General features: G+C 31.8%; 1 long non-coding RNA gene across 1 annotated transcript; it reads left to right on the top strand.

Moving 5' to 3' along the window:
- The first annotated feature begins 4,963 nt into the window (after positions 1 to 4,963).
- On the top strand, positions 4,964 to 10,478 carry LOC143196392 (uncharacterized). The gene is made up of 2 exons (XR_013005740.1): positions 4,964 to 5,211; positions 10,221 to 10,478. It is a non-coding gene; the product is annotated as an uncharacterized LOC143196392 (long non-coding RNA).
- Positions 10,479 to 27,439: the final 16,961 nt, after the last annotated feature.

Raw genomic sequence — 27,439 nt, 5'->3', positions numbered from 1 at the left:
ATGGTAGCGGGACTTGTATGGTTGTATGTAGCCGGAAAATGTTTCATATTTGCCCTTATCTCTCCAAATTAGTTTTTCATCCATCAGAACAAGCAACACCTAATTATTGTTCTTCTTATTGCATTGCTTTTGCCGAGGAAATATTATAGAAATAAAATCATTTACTGATATAATATCTGAATATTCGTTAACAATTTTTGCTAGTGTAATTACCATATATAACCTTATTTATTAAGCTTTTTGGTTTTGAACTGTCTAGTTCTTATCAGCATGAAGTTGAAAGTACGAATTTGTTTGTTTCGAAATCATCTATGGAGAAATATATTAGTTATGAGTTTTAGAAAATCAACAGAATTGCAACGAGATATGAGAACAGACTCCATTCTTATGTCACTATCGGATAACTCCAGAACAGGATATAGGCTCGAATGGATCAAACTATTAGATCTTGTGTAGAGTAGTGTAGTGAGATGCATTTGCAATGTTAATACATAAACACTTTTACACTAGACATTAAGATATGGGTCCTCTTGCATATACAACTAGATTTAACTTATTGTTAAGAGAAATTGTAGGTTAATTGACAACGAGTGTAATAAATAAATTTAAAAAATGTATATTTTTCTTAAGATTGTTGTAATATGGTTGACTCTCCTAATCTTCCATATGAATATTAAAAAAAAAACTCAATAACAATTTATCGGGTTTTCCTAGTTTTTTGGTGGTGAAACGATAGTAAATATTTGCTATGATTAATCGATAACTTTATTGGTTCTAATGAAATGCACTATTTCACATAACGAAACATATATAAGTAGTTTACGTTATGATGAAAAATCATTTCTTATCTGGCCTTATCAATAAATCCTGCTTTTTCAATGAGAATTTTTCCCAAATTTGTTGACAACGATTATTATCGCATACTCTCGTTGTATATCTTAATCCATACTTCGATTTACAGTTTTTTTTATTCGACGTTCAATAGCATCCACGGCATTCTAATCCCGTAATTTATTATTATTTTTACACATCGAAATGGAGATATTCGGATATTAATAAATCTGACTTTATGGATGACTATTACGGTTACGTTCCGATTTATCCTCGGGAGATATAATCGTCGGCTTCTCATGCTTAGAATGCCAAAAATAGAATGCCTCGGAATGTTTCTGATCATAATGTTTTGGGCGAAACCTAAAAAGTTTGAGAACAAAGAAAGAAAACAAATATATAAGTATATCAGTACAATTTCAAATGATTGATTTTGCTATGGTGAAATATATTGATAACTATAGTTGAAAGTTAGTTAATATAACGATCATAACAAGATAACAAATGACAGAAAATTGTATTTGATTATTATGGATCAGGTGATGTTAAAAGTATGACGGGATAGGGGAAGAATTTATAGACTGAGTTATTTGAATCTATTAATAACATACTAAGAAAGTGGCAGCAACTGGGATCTAGAAAAAATCGACTCTGTTAGGAAACCACAAATATTTATATTTGGTTTCATGTCTAATAAGATAATTAAAAATTTCACAATATTTAAACTAGTATAAGGTTTTATTTTTAACACTTTAGTAGTCCATAACGACTGTTTGTATTCTTGAACAAACGACCTTCTGTGACGTTAACTCGGTTCAAAACTCGATTACAATAAAAGAAAAAAAAATACGTGAAGAGGACATAAGATCACAAATGCTTAGAGGTTATGTTATTGACAGATGTCCATCCAAGATCGGACTGATATTTCGGAAAACTATTTTTGTGTATTAAAAATTCTTTTGTTGAATAGAAGGAACATATTAGTATATTCGATGCGCTAATAACTATATAAAACTTACATAAATAAAGTTTTGTACAAACTGATAACTAATATAATCGTTATTTAGTAAACATTTTCTCTTTGTATAGATTTGCAATCAGTTGTGATATCTAAATAAGGAAACTATAATAAATATAAATATATAATAAATAAGTTTTCATATTTACAGTGTATCCAACGATAATAACCGATCATTAATTTATCACGTGTTAAAAGTTGGTAAAGATTAATTTCATTTTGCAATATATTTTTTTACAGTCCTATTGAATCTATATCTGTAAATATTTTACTGATGGGACCTCTCACAGTATATAAGAAACAAGAACGGTTAAGAAAGCCTGGGAAATAATGACAGAAAGGAGAAAGCTTTGATGACGACATAAGCAGATCCATGATGAAGGTATCCTGGAATATTCTTTAAAAAAGAGGAAAACTCCGACCTAATGAAGAATATATAACAAAAGAAAAAAATAATGGGTCGGATTTATACATAGAACATGGGACAATAGACACCAAATATAATACACCTACATTAGTTATTGATAGAAGATGTGTTTTTATATTTACGATTATATTTACGAAATATTGTCTACTGTTTATTATGTGTCTTGTAACTTTTATGTTTCTGCCAATAGACGTCTCCAAAACAATATCAATATTACCGAACTTAATGTGTACAGGTTAAATTATATTACGGTCGGTGTAGTACCTTAATTAATCTTGCAAATTGGTTCTTAGGACTCAGTTGTCTAACAAGTAACATCAGTTAAGCCATTTTGTTGTGCTTACTACTTAGCTGTTACCATATTTATTTTGAAAGAAAAATATACTACAAATAAGTCACTCTAGCTCTTATATTATCATAAAATAAGAATTTACGGATAAATATTTTTTAATTTATCTTATAACATATTTTATATGACTAAATTATATGGACCATGACCATGACTAATTTATGAAAATTAATATATTTTATTATTCTATATGTATCATTTCAATACACAATATAATGGTTTCAGTAATTTTCTAATTTTTTGATTGCAATGTTGTAAAAATTATGGCTCTTGTTATTTTTTTATTCCATAAAAATTTTTGAGATTTGAAAAAGTCAGAAGAAACTAAAGTTAGTGGATATGGAGCTATTGTTTCTGAATTAATTCGTTAATCTTAGGGCCTTGAAAGAATATGCATTTTCACTGGAAAGCTTTTCTCGCGAATGCTATCATACTTTACCAGATAATAATAATTTTGTCGATAATAATTTTAAAATACTCTAATAAGTATACCATAGTACTAGTTTGAAAATAAGTTTTTACCTAGCTTCGAAGCTTCAGTTTCGGGTACTCAACACTCCTTAATTATTGTTTTTATTAGGGTTGCATGTTGGTACCCTTAGTCTTAGGCAAATCATTAGATTTACGAATTAGACACAGCATGATATACATCTGAGCGAGTAAATATGATTAGTTCAAACCTCAATAAAAGCGATTTGTCGGATTTTAAATTGCAGTTAAAGATCGTACATTCAGAATTAGTATATATGGCGACGAGTGTATGGCGATGTGTCTGTGGAAACATGCAATTTTTTTTTAAATTGCATGATTGCAGAGACGAAGAGCGCAATGAAATTTGAAGACATGAAATTGGAGGAGCTGCTGGACATTTGTTGTAGGAAAACTTTGTCAGAGTCAGAATTTGAGATTTATTAGACGTTACTCCACAAGTTTCCCATAGGTGGGAGTACTTCAAAAAGGACATTGGTAACGATATGAATTAAAATATTGAACGCTGTTTAATTGAATAGATATTTGACATGGAAATTAAACTATGTAATTTTGGTTACATTCAAACACTAGCTACGTTTCCATATCCAAGATGAAGCCAAATATATATGGCGGAAAGATTTTGTTGTATATGTAGTAGAGCCAACTAGTCGTACTGTAGCACAAGTTGATAAATTGGTTTAAACGATTACAGGCGTACACTGTCGAACTCATTTATGCGTTTGAGTCGTACGTTAAAAAAGGAAGGTCCACTAACATATATCAAGAAAATCATGACAAAGTAATCATGCTATATGATAATGTGCATCTGTATCTCAATGTGTATCTCGGTTAGAGAGATGAAAACTTATATTGAAACGCTAAAATAGGACCTCTCTTCCATTAGCTCTAATCTCCAGATGTTGCTGCTTCGGATTATTATCTCTTCTAGTGATTGACACACGGTACGGCTAAATAGCAGTTTCGTTTTTTAAAGATATCAATAATTACGTCGATTATTGGATCGCCTTCAAAGAAGATACATCTTTTTGACGTGAAATCAATATTTGACAATATTTTCCCGAATAAATATGCAACTGAGAAGAAGCGTTAAATTTTTTAAAAATATCGCCTGGTTCCAATTTGTACTCTTAATAATTACAATATGCTGTCGAATATTAGTATTAGACAGTATTTTTATCCAAAGTGGCGAAAATGCGCATAATATCATTTCAGAATCCTTTTTCAAATCATCCAAAATAATAGCCAAAATGTTATTTCAGATATCTAGTGGCCTCGATTAAATTCCTTTCGGCTGATTTTCGATTCATTTAAACATAAAATACAGTACGAACTTAACAATATTATTGAACATTTTATATTATATTGTGAATACTTGTGGTTGTTAGGTTCACTGAGTTGGTTGTGACATGTTAAGCCTTAGAGTTTTTTTTTTAATAGACAATCAATATCTGTAACTAGAGGGAATACTTTGAATTGCTTATACTTTTGGAAGTGAGGCAAGCTCTACTTTTGTCCCAAAATTGATAGATAAAATAATGGTATAGAAAGAAGATGTAAGTATGTTAAATTATTATGAAGTACTTTATCTCAAAATTGTTTATGCTCATGTGCACAGCACGATGAAGCAACTTGAGCGCTGATATCAATTGTATCCAATAACAAAGGTGAGAATAAAGCTCGCGATCGTCTGCTGAAGTACGTTCGGAAACAGCCCGTCGACGTTAGCGGTTTTACCCATTGCCACTCTCCACGGCACAGCCTAATCTCTCGACAAACAACAACGCGGCCAACAAGCAAAATAACAACGCGCTTTATCGATCGATCGGCGTTGCTAATCGGCCGCCGCTAATCCCCAAGCGGCTTAATATTCGCGCCGTTGAGGTACAAAACGCAATCGAGTCAACTCCTCCATTTCTAATGTTCCACTGCACTTTCACCGATTGCACTCGATCGTGAGAACCGTATGACCGAATGATGGCCAACAAGGTCGTTCTGGTTTTGGTGGCGAGTTTCCTCATCATACAGTGTTACGCCAATGTCATTAATCGAAAACAAACGGAAAACGTTTTAGACACTTCTAATAAAAATATTTTGGTAAGCACATATATAAGTTCTTTTATATTAAATCTTTTTCCTCATATATTCACCATATTTATGTTGATTAAAAAATATAATAACGAGGAATTAATTTGGGATTTGTTTTATACGTTTTTTGGTAAAATAAATATTTTTCTGTGTATTATACATCACTGTTGTCGATCATCAGCATCAGCAGCTGAAATATTTCGTATCAAACTAGTATCAACAAGAAATAATTGAAAAGGTCTGATAAATAGCGGAGTGCGGTTAAGACATTTTAGTGCCTAAAATCGGGTACTCACTCATTTTGTAAGGTTTTTTTTAATTCTTCTAGCATTCAACAATCTGGGAAATACATTTCTACTCTATGTGTGTATTAATCAGATATTTTAGATGCAGCCTATTTTACACTGCTACTTTGGTTCAAACTTGTTATAGGTTCTTGGGATGGTCAAAGCTTTGTCGACGATTTCACGTAGCAACTTATTTTGGTACCTCTCAAGAATAGCTATGCTATATTTGGTAACAATACTTACCCTACACTTCAATATGACCAAACAATTATATTATTAACTTATATCTTGTTATCTAAGGATAATTTCGATTGACAAGCCAATTTTGGTTCGTTCCAGTTCTAGTTCAGTTTAAGCTCAAGTTGCTTATGCTTTACTAAGGAGCTATTCTAATATAGAAATTTGAACAAATCGGTTTTTCCATCTTTTCAAAGCTTAACCACTTAAGGATAATTTTCAAAAATAACTTATGGTTGTTTTAGTAGATTATGTCTCATTTGCCTTAATACGACATGTTTTCAACAACAATTGAGTTTTGTTGAGATCAAATTTTAGGTTTCTTGTGGCCGATATTGGATCCGCGAGTATATTTTGCAATTTGTAGTCGAACTTTGTTATATTACCAAATAACCTTGTTATATTTAAGCCATATATCAATTATATTTCGTTCAATAACTAATGTAAACATATCAACTGCGAAGTGAAGCATATCTCTCATGATGGTTTCGTTCGATTTGGAATTAGAATCTCTCATTGCCGAACTATTTCCGCCGAGGAAAGCTCTTTGTCAGCTGTATTTACTTCTAAAATTATAATGAGCTAATTTATAATTGAATATTTTGGGAGAAAATTATACTGATCCACATTATATACTTTATAATTACGAGCTATAAAAATTGAAAAAGATTAATTACATAAGAAATTATTAAAGATATTGACATTTTATTTGTAAGATATTTTTTGCTATTTATAATCCCAATATACTATCATAATCAATAAATAGATAGTAATATTACCAAGGTGTACGTGTTTTTTTGCGGTCATAACATACTTTAAAATCTATTATACTTAATTTAAAAGTATACAGATAAATTTCTGGGAAGCAACGATGTTCTATATATTTATTTTTATTAGTATATACTGTATACAGTTAAAACAAAATGATCACTCATTAATTTCGCTATTGTATGAACTTAATACTTCTCAGTATATTCCTTGGATTAAAAATTATCTGTTGTATTATAAATTGAGTGTTTGTGAGAAGAATCATTTTTTGCAAAGATTATTTCTATTTAGGTTAATTACCAATTAATGATAAACAATAAGGCTTATCCTTAATAGCAAAGGTGTGTTATACATTGTTTTATTATTTCTTTTGAACATTCAGCAACTAGACTGATTTTTAACTGACTATTTCTTAACTTGGACCGACAAATGATATTAAAATGTTTAAAGCGTCGAATCTATCGTAGATTTCTTTAATTAAATTTAGAAACAATAAAATAAATAAAGGCATATCAATTTTTCTGCGCTCAAATTATAGAATCACCTTTCACTTTTACCCTAAGAAAATTACCATTATGGTATATACCATCAGAATCACCTAAATTTGTTATAAATATTATTACATAAGTCCAGTTTACTACACATTCCTCCTAAGTCAATCCGTAGTCCTAATCACATTTGTCTAAAACACGTCGGATTTTATTATCCTGGCCTAACTAATAACAACACTGTTTTTCTTTATAATATATATATATATATATATATATATATATATATATATATATTATAAATTATTATTATATAAATATTTATATAAATTATTATATATTATTACTCGTCGTTATTAACATTATATAAAGAAAATGTTATAAAAGAAAGAAGTAGCAATTTGCTAGTTGATCTGCTAGCATACAAATGATATTTCTAATCCAGTATTGTTCTATTTGCGTTATTGTTGACGACAAACACCATAAAACATTAAAATATTTTTTTATTTATAACGAAATCTGTTACAAAACACCATCTTTTGCTTGGCATAATTTCTTTTGAACCTCAGACCCACTCAGTTTTTCCAAGTCCTATATGGTAAACCCTATGGTTTTTTAAAATCTATATTTAAATATAAATTCTATTAATGAAGTTGATTTAAAACTTTCGAGATTTATTAAGTTTGGACGTATTGGGACCTAAAAAGCCTACATCAAAAATTATATTTTTCTGACATGTATTTCTTACTATAACAATGACTAAAAAGAGACTTGCAGTGTAATAATATACATACAATTTATTACTAATTATTATTGTTATTTCATCAATGTATGATTAACTCAAAACATTTTCATTTTACTTTAAAATATCAAAAACCAACTTTATTGAAGCCATTTAAAGTAAATGTTATTATAAGTTTTCATTAGGTTGGTTTTGATTTTTTTTATTAGAACTTTCATAATATAGAACTTTTTAGTTGTAGTACTACGTGGATATAAGCGAATTTATAATAAAAATAATTACATTTTACAATTATATATTCACCAAAGTATACAAAATGACTCATTTTTAAGCAAATCTAATTTTTCATAATTAATGCAAATATCTGGCAGTTATATCACCAATATTAGGTCGAAGGGCTTTCTATGATATCATATACTTTTAATTTTATTATAACGTAATTTAAACTAAATATTTATACATATGATGCGGACTTAAAATAAGATAATTACAGATTAATTTCGGTATTGCATGAACTTAGTACTTTTCATCATATCCTCAGGATTAACATTTATCTGCTGTATTACGAATTGAAATGAGTGTGTAAAAATCGTTTCTTTTTTCTAACTGATTATTATTATTCAAAGCAATTACAACGTAAATATGGAGAATATAATTATTTAGAGCATACAAAAGAATATATTGCAGAAGAATATCCAAATACTTTTACAAGATTATGGTGATGTTATTTAATACTTCTCGGTCTTGGCTAACAACCGTTTTTTTTATTTTTTATTGTTACTAAAAATGATTAGGCTTTTTACACAAAAAAAAACATTTTAAAATAAAATATGTATTTAATAATCGTTCTAATAACTAAATGAAAATAAACAAAAACCTTATTTGACCAATATACTACACGTATTTGATATTTTCCTATATACACACAATTAGCTTAATACCTACCTAATCCTATTTATCTAATTACAATATTATTTTAACTACTACCAACTACAACTCTGAAGTCGGTGCCGAACTCAAATAGTTATATTAATTTAGATTTGTTTTGTTGTTAATATAATTTTTTCTATATGTCAAAAGAATGGTAGTACTTAAAAGAATATTGTAAATAGATAAATAGGTTTAGGTAGATATTAAGCTAAATTGTGTGTATATAGGATATTATAAAATACGTGTGGTAGATAGATCAAATAAGGTTTTTGTTTATTTTAATATTTCTCTTTCTAGTGTTAGATATTTACTCACTAAAATACGCAGTTATTTTATTTAATATTGCAATGTGTAGGCCAAGTAAAGGTGCAGCCCGCGTGAGGAAAAATAGGAATAAAGAAACAATGATTGAAAATAAGGAGCGCTTCAGGCCCCGGTGTCCGCTACCTAGCCTAGGCGATTTGACAAATGTTCTGACCAAGTAACAACAAAAATTTATTGTTCTCACCGGGAATCGAACCCGCGACCTCCGTTTGGGAGCGAAACGCTTTAACCATTACAGTTGTCTACAATAACTCTACGAGGTCTTATATATTATAGTTAGTGCTTAAAAAGCAATCTGAATAGCTTTTGCACTGAATGACTTCCGATTTTCCGGCACACACATATATCTGATTTTTTTAGGTAAAAATTATGTGAAAACTTTTCACGTGCCTTTGAAATGTGAGGTTTTACCTCGATTTCCCCTCCTCTGCTCCCACCAACAGATCCTGATTTGGTTCCAATGTGACTACCTCGGAACTGCGCTCTTTCGAATGAAAGAAGAATTTTGGAAATCGGCCCACAATTGACGGAGAAATCGTCATAGATTAAAAAAATGTATAGAGCCGAACATAGAACCTCCTCCTTTTTCGAAGTTGGTTAAAAAGTGGTCTATAACGGTAATCCCGAAAACAAAACGTTCTAGGTTAGGTCAGGAGTCTATTCATGGTTGTGTATATGGTGGGATCAGACAACTATAATGTTATTTCTTTAAAATTATTTCTGCAGATGTCTACCGATGCCAATCAAGCTGATGGAACGACTGTTTGTTGCGAAAAAGGGACTGTAAGATAATAAAATAATCATTCTATTTCCTAGCACTGCTCGGCCACATATTCTAAAGTAGTTAAAGATGCACTGTTGTAACTCTAATGCGCACTTCTACTGCACCCAGCGTACTTACATAGTGCCATATAGTGCTATATAGTACTTACATAGTGCATAGTGCATATAGTGCCAGTTTACCATTGAGGAAATGATCAAAGTACGTGTAAACGTTTAACATTTTCGCACTCACCATTTTGATTTGTTACCGTTATGTCTTGAATGATTACAATGAGAAATTGTTTTTTTATTATTTTATCTAAACGAGATAAAAACGTATGTAATTTGCAAGTAGAAGAAATAAAATATATTGAAAATTGAATTAATTGTAATAGCTAATTCATCATATTTCCATATTACAAAGTTTTCTTTAATATACACAAACATTAATAAAAATAATAATTCATATATATGTTTCAGGTATATAATAAAGAAGCTGGTGAGAATTCCGTGCTACTAAATACTCAGTGTTGCAGCACATGCATCTATATACCAGACATCGGATGTATTGACCCCAGTGATCCTTCAATCCATCCACCGTTGATGAAGTTGCAAGACGATAAACTGACAGAAAATGCCTGAAAACTAGTATTATATATATAGCTATAAGTAAATTTAACATAGCATTATATTCCTATAAATTAATAAACTGTTTATGAGCTTTAAGTTTTCGCCAAATTATTTTGTTTCATTTAGCGATGTGAATAATATTTGACAGAACAATAAACAAAACAAAAAGCAAATGAAAATAATTAATTTTAGTAAATTGTCGGTTTTTAGTATGTCGATATGTTTTTCATAAAAATGTCAAATTAACACATTTTTCTTCCAAATCATAATGTAGTGTTCAGTAATTAGAAAAAGTTTTTATTTTATTTTAAATGTTGTCAATTAAACATATCCCTTCATAAATTGAGATAATACATTATTATTATATAATGTATAATACATAGTGTATAATAATACATACCGTAATTTGACCTGAATACCTGAATAAGATTTCCTGGTAGTTTATCAGGTATAAATAAAATTCAATATGTTTGAGATTATTCTTAAAATGTTTTTTTATTTAAAATAGTTTGATATTAAAATATAGAACTAAAAATTTCTTCCAATTTTTTTTATTTATTGTACTGTAATACTTCTAAATTGCCGAACAAGAATGTTTTTTCTGGATTCCATCACTCAGTGGTCTGCCTCTTCAGGTTTTAAAATATCAACTTCAAAACCATTTATCGTCCATTTCTATATATTACAAACTGTCCAAGACGTCATTTCTTCATTTTGGGTAATAATGAGAAACAAATAAAATTATCTCCTAAAATATTAGGCCTCAGAATGGATTACTACATCTCCTGGAGAGAACACATCGTAGGCATTAAATCTATAACATTTGGGGATCTTAATATGATTACTACTAATCCTGCAGAAGACAGGTAATGATCAATATTTCATATTAAAGACCTATAAATCTATACTCAGATCCAAAGTAGATTATGGCTGCTCCTTATTTAATTCAGAATTTATGACTTATTTAAGAAGAGTTGAAACAATACAAAACGCAGTCTTGAAAACGGCACTGGGAGGCATTTAATTCTAGTCCGATAACTAGCATGCAATGAATCACTTCTGTAGAATCACATATCAAAGAATGAGACTGGCTCTTAAAGAAAATATAAGGACAATAGTCCGTACTGGTGACCGCTCTGAAGTTTGTAACTGCTCTGAACAGTTATATGACCCCTACCACCAATAGACGTAAATGTTTCATCACAAAGATATAATAAATAGTTGATATACCTCCATTATACAGAAACGAGTATGTTTCACGTCTGAGCCGCCATGGATAGCTCATGATCAAAATAAATTGAATATTAGCGGCTTAGAACAAGAAAAATTTGAGTTCTGTAATATTTTAGAGATTATTCCTACAAATCTTGTCAGAGTACCCGAATTGTGAGGTCATTTATAAAAAAAAAATGTTGATAACATCTTTATTTGATACGCTTAATAAAATTTTAATTATAAATTAATTTATTATTACATTTCATTTTTACTTGGATTAATTCATAAGCAAGATGAGTACGAGAAAATATATCAATATGTATTATAGCCATACTTTACATTAAAGGTATACACTTTATATAAGTTCGTATGGTTTGGTTCGTTTCAATATTCTGACATCCTGCGCATTGTCCAGCAGTTGTATTGCTTCCACGTTAGTATGATTTAGTGATCTTCTTTCGTGCTTCAGGGTGAAATCTTGGATAACCTCGCAAATCCCTTTTATTTCCAGATCATCGTGCAGTTCTTCGTTGGTTACATAGCGATAGGCATTGGTAATCAGTCGAAGAGCCTTGTTTTCAGAGCGTTGGTGACTGTTCTTATTATTTTATCTACATGAAGCATATAAAACAAACACAGGCACAGTTTATTTTATAAGTTTGACTTATAAAAAAACGTGTGCGTAAGACGACGATATAGATATATATCGACGACTAATAAGCAATAGGTGCAAGATTGCGCCCCCAGATGACGGAAAAACCGGTCCGAGATGCAACGTATTTATAAAGATGGCTCTAAATGCTCTATAGGAGTAGGCGCTGCAATACGTCTCAAAATAATCTTTACAGCCTGCGTTCTATTTGCACTGTACTTATAGCTGAAATGTTCACAATAAAGGAAACCCTAAACCTCAAAATATCACTTAGTACTCATGCTAAAACATAGTTTATATGCTCTGACTCGTTAAACTCACTTCAAGCTAACGATGATGTATTTTCCTCACATCCGCTAGTGGTGAAGATCCTTGAATTGTACAGTCCAGTTATATCACGACGAAACAACATCATAACCGTCTGGATCCCCGTCACAAGGGCATACAACGAATTGACTGAAGACCACGCCATTGACCATATAGTGAGTAGTGAACAAATTATAAATATTTGATATTATAAGGATGTTTACCGATTTATAGATGGTAGAGTGGGATCAACTTGAGTGGGACCTGATGGCAGAGCAAAACAAGCGTTGGCCCATTAAAAAGTACTTCTTTTCTACTCGGTACCTTTTTAAGGAATAGATACTTGGAAGTAATATTAAACAGGCTCTTGATTGGTGACCTTCGTGGCCCAATTGCTAGAAACCTATATCAATCTCCCTTGTTCTAGTCAGATACAAAAATGACTCTTAAATGAATTCACGACTCGTTTCTTGAGTCATTCATGATTGTTTGATGTCCTCAAAGAAACCGGTTTTTATTTTAAAGTCTAATGTTAACCTGTACACAGTCTTATTTTAGGATGACTTTTGCCTACAAAAAGTGTTATTATTTATATGTTTGTTCAGATATTTGTTTGGTCTCGATATTTCCTGTATAGGTTTGGGTGTTGATCTATTTAATCGTTTTTTATTTAATTATACATATTGTAACTGTTAATTAGCTTAGAGTTTTGGAATTCTATTGAATGCGCAACTGTCGTAGCGTATTTAAGTTGGACTTTGGTTGTTGTCAATAATTATTTGCCAATAATAAATAAATAATAATAGTCCACCAATAATATCAATCAATCAAAAATAGTAAGACTCTCAGCAGTTATATTATTTGACAATTATGTATTCTTTGCGTTTAGCTCCATTTGTTTGATTTCAAAACTTTTTATATTCCTAAAAATATCTGTTTTAACAATCGTTAGCATAAATGTTTTTATTTAAAATCTTAGTATTTTATTTTAAGATAATCTTAATTCTTTCATTTCAAAAATGTGTATAAACTTTTTAGCTTAGTTCTTTTGTGAGTGTATATCTTCATGTTTTATAGAACGTTTTGTTCGGTTATGTGTAGTACATGGCTCCGCTATAGTTTCGTAAAAAGAACCCTAAAGCCCTCGACAGTAAATCTTGCAAATAATATAAAAGGCTCTCCACTGGCGTTAACCACCGACGGGGCCCATTAAGAGTTCGCCCTTACAAAACGCCTCGAAAGTAATAAAGTTTTTGATTCCGGAAAACGAGAGAGTGCCGCGAGAGCTCCAGTCGACCTTTCCCGGCATCTTGCCCCCGCAGTTCGGACCGAAAATGGTTTCGTCCTGGATCCTGGCTATGTAGCGCCCTTTTTTTCACCCGTCCTGCTTTATGACTGCGCATCACGCTCCAGTGCTCTGACTTTACTACGTTTGCGACCGAGATGTTAATCCTTTTATGATGATTTTCCGTGCGTGTCTAGATGTATATGCGATCCTCTTCTTCTATTAAACCCTGTCAGTGTAAAAGTTTGCCTATCTTCTTTGAACTTCGTTGTCATTATCCTGAAACATTAGAAATCATGTTAATAGGATGAAGCATCGAGTTTATTTTCGGCTGAAATGAAATTTAAAATATAATAATTTCACTTTAATTAAAGAGGTCTTCTTTGGCCGAATAGAATTATTTATATACCTGATATAAGCAAATTGAAACTCATGAAGTGTTGTCTAACTTTTTCAAATACGTTGAACAAATACGTTCAAATACGTTGTGGTTATTTCCACAGAAATTGACATAACATATAAATTCTTGTTTGAATATAAATAAGGAATAAATAAATTCAGTTAATTATCAATATAATTAAATTAATCTACAGTAATATTTTCTGGTCCTTAGATGCAATTCAAAATACTGTACTTACAATATCGACGGGTGCTTTTCGATCCTCCCTTGCTATTAACTTGCGTGTTTTACATCCACCCCACCTCTTTCTTATCAAAGGGATTTGGTTGAACTGAATTTCGCTGTGAGATTGCTGGCTTTAACATCTTGCTTAAATTTGACCTCCACTTGGAGTCATCCACCCGTTCTGGGCCGTCTTGTCCCTAACTACTCGTACCTCTCACATTTACAGATCTTCTATCCAGGGCTGGAATTGGCTTGTTGTATTGTTTGATACTGGCCTCCTGGTAATTGGCTCCACCTTGTTTCCTACCCCAATTTTTACCCTTGGACCTTGACTACCCCCTTCATAAATATGTTTTTGTGTCGATATTATAAAAGACAACATTGTTCTTACTTTATTCGGTCCAAGTTCTGTGAACTTCTCCACTATTACCCTGGCCGCAAGCACATATATACCGATGGCTCCAAATCTTACAGCGGGCTTAGCACTGCATTGGTAGTGGAGAACCGGGCTTTCCGTTTCTAGCTCCTTGCATAGGGTTCAGTATTGGCCGCCGAACTCTTCGCGATATTCAAATATGTATCTTACATTGTTGTAGCTATATACAACTCTTGAAGTCAGTGGTAGAGGTTTGTCTCTTTTTCCAAAAATGCTGTAGCTCTTAGGATTATCGAAAATTATTATTTGTAACAAACCATTATTAATTTACTTTTAATTAAGAACTAATCGGTTAAGAGTATTGATACTGTCGTGAAACATTATTTCCAATATTACACATTAAGACTCATAGCATTGTTATTAATAAATAATTCTCTAGACTTATCAGATTAGTTAGAGAACATTGAAATCTGTCTTGCCATTATTAATTTACATTTTTTCAAGAACTGATAGGTTAAGGGTATTGATACTTTCGTAAAACATTACCTTCAATATCATACAATAAAATGCTATTAATAAATAATTCTCTAGACTAACCAGACCAATTAGAAAACCCTGAAATCTGTTTTTTTTAATAATCTACCAAATAATAATTTTATAATACAATTAGTCAATAAAGGATAATTGAAAATATTATTAAATCGTACATTCAAGTAACTTTTAAGGCAGCGTAAGAGAAGTATATTAATAGGTTAAACTAAAATGGAGAACAATATTTTTTATCTAAAATGTATATATAGCATGCAATACAAATACATAGAATTAAATAAAATACATAGATAACACCCATACCTACCAATTACCGACGCTTATATTACACGATAAGTAATTTATTATCTGAAGAGGAGCCACCAGAGAAAATCGTTTAATTATACTAATAATAAAAAGAAGACGAAACTGATCTGATTGCTCAATATAACAATGTGTTAAAGGTAATCGTAAAGGCTGCTGCTTCAGATATTTTTGTAAATTAATAGTATTAATTTAAATTGAAGTTATTTCAGGTTTCGTAAATAAATGCATTAATCATCAACCAAACATTGCTGGTAGTCAGTATACTAAACACACGCATATATTGTATATACATACTTTATGTTAGATACCCTAAATGTGAAGGGATATCAATTGCCAAATTTGCTGACGATACTGCACCACTTGCTACAAGCAACAACATGGGACAACTAAATGCTACGAGGTCTGCAACTATGGATTTCACATATAACAAATAGTGATAAAAGTGATAACAGGTCTTATTGTAATTTCGTAGGGTATACAACAAAATATTTGGGCACGACACTCTGTGCCAAACCCAAATGGGAATGTAATATGTTAAAATGAAACGGACAGAACTTTGTATGAGCCTCAAAAAATTGTAGTGGTTGCGTGGGACATGGGAACATGGATGACCTTTGAATTCACACTTCACCAAAAACAAATTTTAAAGCCCGTATGAATCTACAGTATGCAGTGCATAACAAGGAAATATTACTAGATAGTGAATAAATAATTTTAATACGTGTGCCATGAACTTTTTAAATAAAAAATTTGTATTAATCCAAACATACAATAAGATAAACAGCATAAGCTAATAACAAAGTGATATATAGTCACTTTAGTGATTTACAGTCAATGTTAATTACTCTTAATTATATCTAATTATCGAAATAATTCCACTCATTAGGATGTCAAAATAACTCAAAATATCCATAATATTATGAACCTTTAGACAATTTAGTTGCAATAAATGCTGTCTCAAAATGTCTCACGTTTGTTTTCCTTTGCCAAAATTCGAGCTTACTTCGAGCAATGCGTCTCTTCTACTGTGAAATAAAAGTTTTCAATAGAATTTGATAGGTCGTCTTTTAGTTGATTACATTTTTATGTAATAATTCGTTGTATCTATAATTTTACGTAAAATGAATTTACCAACTCTAACCAAAGATTCAAGACTACAGTACATAAAGTGTTGACCGGCTATAACTGCATATATGCGTTTATTTTAATTCAGCCTGACAGTTTTCACAAATACGCATCCTTTTCCATATATGCCTTGTTGTGTACCAGAGATGTTGTTAGAAGTCATTTTTTGGTTAATTATGTATTTAAATTATGATGAGATGATAATAATAATGCGATCATTTTATACACAACATAAACACTAATTTTGTAGATTGCAATGGAACAAAGGGTATATTTTATGTTAAATAATACGCAAACAGAACTTAATTGAAGATTATAGTATAGGTAAGAATGAAATATGGTCATGCTTGTATATGTTTTCTGTCTATTTGTTATTATACTTACATCTTTCTGATTTTACATATTTTTCAAAAGATGGAAAAAGCTAAATGCTTAAATGAAGTGTAATGAATGTTCAACATAGTATATAGAAATATAATGGGTACTTAATAGAAAGAGTCTTAATAGAAAGAGAGAATAAATTGATAACATAGGATTTGAAGCTTTGTGATTTATCATTTCTTTCGGTTTGTATAGCTACTCGGAGCAGATAAATAATGCAGAAATATTATTTCATTTAACAATTTTTATTGCAATAAATGTAATAAAATAAAGAATATATATACGATAAAGAATACAGTGTGTAAGCATGTGCATTTGGTAAGTATACACGAGAAGATAATGGGCACTAATTATTTTGCAGATAATGTAGCAGGTGCTCGATGAGACAAATGCAATGATTAAATCGCAAGACAAGAAAATAGAAATGAATAGAATCACCGATGTTAACAGGACAATTAGTTAAGAGACACATAGGAGGCGCTACTAGAATTATATCCATATGTTTTTAGTTAGAAGATGCGTGTATAAATTTGACAGCTCATTAGTTTGAGAATTATAGCATTTTGAGTGAAACAACTTTTGTTGTTTGTTTGTTTTGTTGAAGCAAAAACTTGGTTTGATGCCGAGTTTCCGGACACTGCGCCAGGAAAATCAACCATCAAGGATTGGTATGCTCATATAATACATCATATTGTTCACGAATATTTGGATATGAGAAAGTTCTGTGCAAAGTGGGTGCCGCGCGAATTCACTTTTGACCAAAAACAACGACGAGTTGATGATTCGGGGCAGTGTTTGAAAATGATAATGCGTAATAAACCTTTTTTGCAGTCGATATGTGACAATAAATGAAACATAGCTCCATCATTTCACTCCGAAGTCCAATCGACAGTCATCCGAGTAGACTGCACATGATGAACCCGCTCCAAAGCGTGGGAAAACGCAAGACTCGGCTGGCAAGGTTATGGCGTGTGTATTTTGGTATGCGCATGGAATACTTTTCATTGACTACCTTGAAAAAGGAAGGATCATCAACAGCGACTATTACATTGCGTTATTGCACCGTTTGAAGGACGAAATCGGCAAAAAACGGCTGCATTTGAGGAAAAAGAAAGTGCTGCTTCACTAAGACAATGCACCGTGTCGCAAGTCAGTGAAAACGATGGCAAACATCCATCCATCCGTCCACCGTATTCCCTAGATCTGGCCCCCAGCAACTATTTCCTGTTCTCAGATCCCAAAAGAAGGCTTGCTGGGAAGAACTGTTCGTCGAATGAAGAGGTGGTCGTCCAAACTGAGGCCTATTTTGAAGCAAAGGTTAAATCATACTACAAAAATGGTGTCGAAAAGTTGGAAGGTCGCTAAAATCAGTGTATCACCCTCGAAGAGAATTATGTTGAATAAGAAAAACTAATTTTACCAAAAATATGTGTTTTACTAAGGTAGACCGGGGACTTTTCAATTGAACTGCTACATACAGGACGTGTATACAAGAAGGAATATAAATCCCATAAAACAAATTTTGAAAACATCTCCATAAATGAGTAGGAAAGTAATTTATTTTCTTCTTACGAAAGGTGGACTTAAACTTAAATTAGGTTAACGCACACATTTTACTTTTATCATTCAATTCTGGAGCAAATCGCAAGTAAAACATGTGATAGCATCGAGGAGGATGAACTTTGACCTGTTGTGCGATAGACGGGGTATGTTTGGAAGGAAACAAACGATGTTCGATATTATCGCTGGTGGTCTTGGTTGTCCAACGGCGACGATGGTTTATTGGCGGAACGTGCGCGCGCGGTTCCCTCGGCGGCAAACTGGAGAAATTGAAATTTATCCCGCTGTTTACCTTTCATGTAGGTTTATTGTTTGGTATCGTCGAGAAATGGCAATAGAATTTACTGTCTGGTATAGTATATTGTTGTTTTTAACGTATAGGTCAGCGGACAAGATGTTTTTTCATTGTATATTTATTTAATAGTCGTTCTTATAACCTAGTTTAAGTTGCTGACGTGGGTGTTCATATTGTGCATCACAAAATTATTGTTTTTTAAATTAATAAACGTTTGCATTGTAGATATGAAAAAAATTGTTCCCACTTGTTACGTTATTCACATTACTATTAGTTTTATATTTTTAATAATATTGTATATAAGACTTTTATTTATATATGAGGCTTTTCAACTAAGACCGGTCGACGTTGGCGACCTCTGACGATCATGTGGTATTTTATGGCGCTCAAGTGGTTCAAATTCTGGACGTTGCAAATCAACCCCCTGAAAACCCAGGTCATCATTTTCCATAACAAGCGTTACGCACTGCGCGTCTCGCAACTTAAGATCGACACCGCAATAATTCCATGGCTGGATAACGTCACGTACCTAGGTCTTCACTTCAACCGGCCGTTCGGTTGGCATTTCCAAATCCAGAAAGCAATCCAAAAAAGTTCGGGGATAGCAAACCTGTTATCGTCTCTTATCTGCCCTTCTAGCAGACTTCCCATCTCCATCAAATGCTTATTTTACAAGATGTTAATTCGGTCCGTACTCCTCTACGGATCTAATGTCTACTTCAAGTTTGTTACACCCAACCAGGCCAAACGGCTTCAAGTTTTCCAAAATAAGCTCCTCAGGAGAATATTAAACGCTCCATGGTTTGTCAGAAATAATCAAATTCATAGGGAAACTGACACTCCAGAAATCAAGCACTTCACATCTCAATCATTCCACAAACAACAACTCAGCTCAAGTTCTCCTGAAAACGCGCTTGTTCGCGAGCTGGTCGAAGGGGGCCAAGCTCCCCCCCTTTTCCAGGCTGAAACGACCTCATCCGTCGCTACAGTCATAACTTTTGCCCCCATACAACAGTATCCAGTTGTGTGTTAACTCAGGTTCGCGAATCGCCGGGCCCTCGTGCCCAATAACGGCTGCCGGATCAGCGGGGGCCATATCCCTAAATTTAATGCAGTAGCAGTAGCAATCCACAGGGGTCAACTGTGAGGCGGTTTCGGTTTAGTGTATTGGTAAGCCTAGAGGCAGTCCCATATAACCCGGTCCAACTTGTCACTCCAGGGCAAGTTTCCGCGACCAGGTATGTGCCATGCATTCCACCGCCTGGTTTTTAGGCCAGAACAACAAAAAAAAGGTATTTTATGGCAAATGCGGTGGCCATTAAAAACATGTTAATTAGTGTCATCAGTCCGGCAAACAATCAGCAAATTCTCGTACAATTAAACGTTAAATTGCTACCAATATATATCCATTGGTTTAGTCCAAGAATCCGGGATAGTTGAAGAGTCATACATAAGATCTTGATCTTAATCATTTTGAAAACTTGAAAACTTGTTACAGATATTCATGTACATGATGTTTTCAGATATCTATAAATAGAATATTAAAGTTGTATTAACATAAGAGTTTTATGAGATGTTCTTACCATAATCTTCAAACGAGTGTAAAAGCGAATTATTTTTAAATATAATTTTTTTAAATTCATCTCTAAAAAACGAACACTTGTGGTTCAAGGAGTTGGACATCCTAGAATCGACTCTTAGAAAGTTTACATTAACGGTAAATCATCGATCATATTCTAAGGGTAATTTGATATTTTATTGGCGAGTTTTATGTTTCTGGGAAAATTGAGATACCGGTAAAGAAATTAAAAGAGCGAGTTTGTGACCTTTGCTCGATTGAGATCTGCCACCCTTGCAGACACTCAGCACCAAAAATAATTGCCATAATTGGCAACATATTTAGTCCCCTCCTCGAAGTGCATTTGCCAAATGTGAGAACTTAACATGCCCAAGGGCTTTTCGAGCTCTATGAAAATTCATTTATGCAGCCGCGACAGTCAGAGTTTTTCAATCGTGTCGATTATATAGTGTTTTATGCTGCACAACCCGAGTTTTCAAAGTGGTGAGTTTTCCACAGAGTATTCCAGTTTTTTATTTATTTTAATTCTATTCAGTTACCTATTCGTTTATCTATTCATTTATCTATTCAATTATATATTCAGTTATCAATTTATACTGAACATTCTCTGCTATTTATTTATTTAATTGTTATTACTCATAATCACTATAAATCAAAGGTAATAGTTTTGTGGCAAACCTCAGTGACAGTAGATCTCGTAGATCACTTTGCACGTCATTATTGTTAGTGTTAGGATATAAGCTGGTACGTCGCGTGCTATCCCTTCGTACCGAGTGCACATGTCATACTTCATCCAAGGATAGTTTATCATTTCTATCAGATATCGCTATTGTCTTTCATCATTATTCTCTGATGACACCTTTAGGCATTGTTATCACTATCGGCATTGAAAATTCAACAGACCGACGTACAAATTCAATTACCAGTCAATTGGCCTTAATTATCAGTATCATCACCTCTGTTAATCAACTTGCCCGATAATTCCTTTAATAATAATACGGCCGATTTAAAGTTATTTATATCTTACTGTTATTCTTGAAAATTAGTTGCTCAGGTGGTTTTTTTTATCTATTTCAGAACTGCCGCCCAACTATTTCCTTAATAGACATTTACCACCTGTTTACTTTTAGTTTAATTGATTTATTGTTGTTTGTAAGTACTTTATATGATGTTTGTTTTAATTGCGTATATATTTTCTTGTGACCAAAATAAACAAATATCCTTTAAAAATAATTTACATTTTTTATTTACGCCAACATAATAAAATTCGTTCTACACGGGTTGGACTTCAAACTTTTTTTTTTATATTTTAAAAAAGTGCTCAAATGGTACCTATTGTTGTAGCAATGAACGTAATGGTCGTTCATTTAAAGCAAAGCATAAACATTTGTGGCGATGAACATGACAATTCCAAATACGTACGAGCAGAACTAAAATCGGTGAAAAGTTTGAGCCGAACAGGTTTCAAAATGGTATTGCGCATGCCGTTTGCTTAATTCCTATGTCTGCCGCATGACTTTTAGCGCTTGGCGGCGTACAGAATGAGGATACGTTAGTTCACAACAGGGATGTGCAACTCCAATGGTAAGTAGTGGGGCAAAGTTTTTCTTAGTTCAATCATTGGCGGCGCTGACAACGTGAATTTGATTGGTTAGTTTAAAATAGTTATGTAGAAACCTGTAAGGAAAATACTTTGCTTTGATTGGTCTGCCATTTCGCCTGATTACTTTGTGACGTCACATTTATTGGCCAATAGTATTTAAATGAAAATGAAATTTAATTTTTCAAATTAATTTATTAAAATAAAATCCTATACAGATATACATAAGTGTAAATAATATAAATATATATAAACAAAAAGCAAAAAAAAATTATGTGCTCTATTCTAGGCAAAATTCCATATTTGTTTAGTGCTATCAATTTTATTTTATCTATTAGAGTTCTAACTTATCTTGATATATTGAAGGTAAATTTTAAATACATCCCTGTCGATATTGCCTCATAATAACTTTTAAAATTTGGTCTAGAAAATCATTATGGATTGGACAGTTGAAACACTAAAAATGTATATGTTTTTTAAAGATATTTAGATTTTAGAGTATTTAACCTGTGGAACTACATAATATAGAATGTAGACAAATATTGCATGTTGTCTCGTTTTCAGAGGTTTTGTTAAATAGCCTAAAATAAGACAAAAATACAATATTAGACTCTTGCTTTTCTCAGAGCAAAGTTCTCTGGAACTGAAAGTATAGACTCAACTGGTTTTAACATTTAACAACCTCAAGTGATACTAGATCTCCCATTAAACAATATCAAACAATAAAAAACAAGCGTTAAACAATAAAAACAAAAACAAGATCCAACAAAACTATTTAAGCAATCTTGGTTAAGATTTGTTAAACAAATATAGTTTTATGTAAATTTAGACAAAATAGGTTTCTGTATGGTAATAAATCCCCTAAAAGCAGCAATTAAATTTTTAATTGATGGCACCGTAACAAATATTTTCTTAACAAGGCAATCAAATTTAAATATACAATAACTGTACTATAAAATGATTGAACACTGATTGTTCTAAAAAGTTAAGGTATTACAAATATTTTAGGGATATTTTACAACTAAAAGTAATATTTATTACTACTAATTATCCAGTTATCTTAATTATTACCTTCTTGTAAGACTTCTTTATGTAGAGACATCACACTGACAGCATACGAACAACTTGGTAGATTAATTGAATTTTATTACTACTAACATCTTCATAAGTAGGTTTTGATTTTCTCTAAACAAACAATATATGAGCAGACATGTAGATAGATACTTTTATATATACCTGATAAAAACAAGGTTGGATATGCATTTACCCTAATACCTGTTCGCGAAGGAAGGGTAATTCTAAATTGTTCACTAAAATGTCCGTGACAGACACCATGATGTTGATATATTTGCATTGTGGTTTATCCAGGTAACTTACTACTATTTACTTGATCAACCCATTTTTGGAAAGGAGCGAGATCATTCTTTGGGAAACGACACTACATCTTTTACTACACTGACGCATTGTCATCAATTTTTATATTATTACTCCATAATAATTAATGTAAAACAGAAAATATGCACGATGTAAAAGAAAGATTTCTTGATCTAAACAAAAACCAAAACCTTCAAAGGACAAAGTTAAAAATAGACGCCCATAGAAAATCCTGACTTCACACAATTTAATCGACCAATCACATTCCATGTTAGTAGCGGCACCAGGAATTTAAACTAGCCAATCACAATTTACGATCGCAACGCTACCGTTGATTGAACTAAACAAAAAACATTTTCCCAAGGTCGCCTATACCGTGAATTTTCTATTTTTTTTATGGTGATTATTAGATTTAATATCGAACATTGGATTTTATAATTTTAAAAAATTTAATTGTTATTACTATAGAATTATTAATGTAATAACTTTCTGTTGTTTTTAACTTGATCGACTGTACCGATCGACTTGAAAAGAGTGTACCGCCGTTAGAAAAGGAAGACGATATAGTTTATTCTTTTCTATGGTTTATTTATTCTATGCCGGAGAGTGCCAATGCGCCAAATCCGGTGATAGTTGTGAAGTAATGTATCCTCACAGAACGTTGTCCCAAGAGCCGCGAATCGAGCCACCAAATAAGAACGAGAGTGGGAAAAACTGGCGGCATTAGGAATGACAAGTTTTCTTTTCGAGAAAATAGTTAGTTTTTCCCTAGTAATGTAATTATTAATACCAAATTGTTTCTGAATGGGAAATATGTTTTAAATGTCTATTAATAATTATTATTTATATATGCGATCATATAAAAACGTAATAAAAAAAGTAATATTTAAAATATTTATATTTTCCTTGAAAGAATCTTTTTACGAAATCTGAAATAATATTTAACTTATTAGATTTCTATTTTACAAATGGCAAATGGCTATCAATTAGAAAATAGCTGAATGTAACTCTTTAGCAGAATAAGACACGAGTGGTAAGGTACTCTGCATTTTTGGAGGATAGTTGAAAATTATTTAAATACAGATATATTTGGCGATTAATTTATTATAAAGTTCAAAGCGCGAGACACATTAAATATGCGAGGTGAAAGCTATTACTCAAAAGTAATAAATAACACTATTGAGGATTATTTACAATTACTTGTGAACGGAAGCATGTTTTTGATAAACAACTATAACTACATCATATGAAAAACAAAAGTTTGGTTTGTTTATCGTACAGACGTTTTAGTATATCCATTGCCGATTATAATATAAATAATGTCAGAGGATGACGACCATCATTTTATTGATGGCAAGTTAACAGTAAATAGCGACATTAGCACCTTTAGTTTGAAGTCTTTCATCAACAACTGTGAATATATCAAGTCATTTATCCAAGAAAGTAAGACGATTATTTATGAAAAACTGTTTGATTTATATAACTAATATCAGTAAGTCTATTGTCTTAATAATAAATTTATTGACTATTTGGGATAACAACCCAGTTACTGGTGTGATAAGTTGGACTATCCTGCTCGAACTAAAGATGGCCTAAGCCAAAGTAACCCAAAAAATCATACCATTTATCTTTTGATGAACTAACGTGATAATTACAAAATCAATACTAAACATTATTTTAGGATACAAGTTGATCAAATTCAATTCTGAATAGATGATATCCTATTAAAAACTATAAACAATATATAATGTGCCTACGCTATTTATATAACTCCATGGCATATCGCATCAGGAAAAATATAATTATCCGTTAATTAACTCTGGATTAAAACAGCTTATGTCCTTCAAAAATGTGATTGTGTTTGTTTTTCCATTTTAACATTTTTTCATAATACGTTTTTAATGAAACAATTATTTTTTAAATAATGAGAATACGTTTCGTTGTATAATATTACTATTGAAATATTAAACAACCCTCTAATGAAATTGTTTATCATTAACATTACCTTTCAGCTCCAACCTTTCAATTTATCCAGTATTTTGTAATATTATTGATTTCTAGATAATTATTAACTCATTTGTTTTTACTAAGTGATTACTTTTTGACTTACAAAGTGCTGGTTTATATTTTTGTTTATTTTTATACTGTCACTGTATTTATTTATCATTATTCAACATACGCTGGTCGGTAAATATGGCGAACTCACGCCATTTTTTAAATAATGAGAATACGTTTCGTTGTATAATATCACCATTGAAATATTAAACAACCCTCTAATGAAATTGTTGATCATTAACATTACCTTTCAGCTCCAACCTTTCAATTTATCCAGTATTGTGAAATATTATTGATTTTTAGATAATTATTAACTCCTTTGTTTTTACTAAGTGATTACTTTTTGACTTACAAAGTGCTGGTTTATGTTTTTGTTTATTTCTATACTGCCGCTGTATTTATTTATCATTATTCAACATACGCTGGTCGGAAAATATGGCGAACTCACGCGGTTTATGCTTCTACGAGAACCCTCATTTCCATAATCCGATTTCCCAGGTGTGCGTTTTCAATTGTCGTTTGTTCACCGCAAAGTTTTTGTCTATCGCACGGTCTAATTAACAAATACGAATTGGTGTCTCGGTTCTTTTCGTAGTCATCGCTGACGATATCCGGAGCTGGAAACAAAAGCGAAATTCAAAAATTGCCATTGTTTTGAAAAGTATATAAAACATAGTTTACTATATTATTGTTTTAACATGGATTTCTCTGCCGTTCGCAAAAGACCATTACAGAATCTCATACATTTTCCGTTTTTAAGTAAATGCCATTTGTATTTATATTTTAAGTCAATTCTATTATTTAGTCAAATTTGTATATGAGGCACAAAAATTGCATTTATTTACAGGAGACATAAAAGCAATGATTGGCAATTGGTGAGTGTAATTAATTCGGTTCAGTAGTTCAAGAGTGGTTTAAGACAAGAAAGTGTCATATTTACCAGACAAATTTTTTTATAATTATTACTTGTTTATAGCAATCATGATGTTTATTTGTTTATTTTTATTAATTTATTGTTAGAGGAAGCTTTAGTTCTAAACATATAGACTGGGATTCAAGAATAACCACAACCAAAGACAAAGAACAAAAACAGGCAATTCAAAAAGGGAGCTATAATCACTCGACAGGTAAAATTACTTATTGGTCAAGATTGATTTGCTAGATTTTTTAATAACAACAAAAGTGTCTCCTAATTTTAAACAAAAAGAAGATAACTTTGACCTCGACTCGAGCAGACTAACTTTAGCCATTGTTTTAACACAGTAAGTGCCACCCTTACTAGTGAAACCACTGATTGGTAAAGTTTTAGTATGAACTTCCAGTGCTACATCCGCCTGAAAACCGACCTTGCAGCAATAGAGGAACCAGGGCAAGAATTTGAAAACTTTGGGAGAGTTATTCAAGATCAGCATGCCAAAATACCAAAGTTATTACAGACATAACTAAACATATAACAGTTAAAGAAAATAAAAAGCCAGAATAAGATGGCAACGAGCTAGAGATACTACTGATAAGGAGATACTTATAGAGCTGAAATGCCTAGGCAAGAAATCCAAAAAATAAAGGATAAGGAAAATATTCAATAAACATCTATATTAAAGATCTTTCAGCATACAAAGATTTCTATTACTCACTTACAGAACAATCAAGACTATCATACAACATCTATACTAACATATTTATAAGAAGTAACAATAGACCGTGGGCCAGAGACAACAAGCAAAAAGCAAACCTCTTACCGGAACATCTAACTGAAGCCTCAATGTTGTACAAACGAACCATGTTA

Source organism: Rhynchophorus ferrugineus, unplaced genomic scaffold (assembly GCF_030347505.1).
Source record: "Rhynchophorus ferrugineus isolate W39M unplaced genomic scaffold, kcgeb_rfMv2 rfM1, whole genome shotgun sequence".
NCBI lineage: Eukaryota > Metazoa > Arthropoda > Insecta > Coleoptera > Curculionidae > Rhynchophorus > Rhynchophorus ferrugineus.
This window is presented reverse-complemented; position numbering and strand designations above follow the sequence as displayed.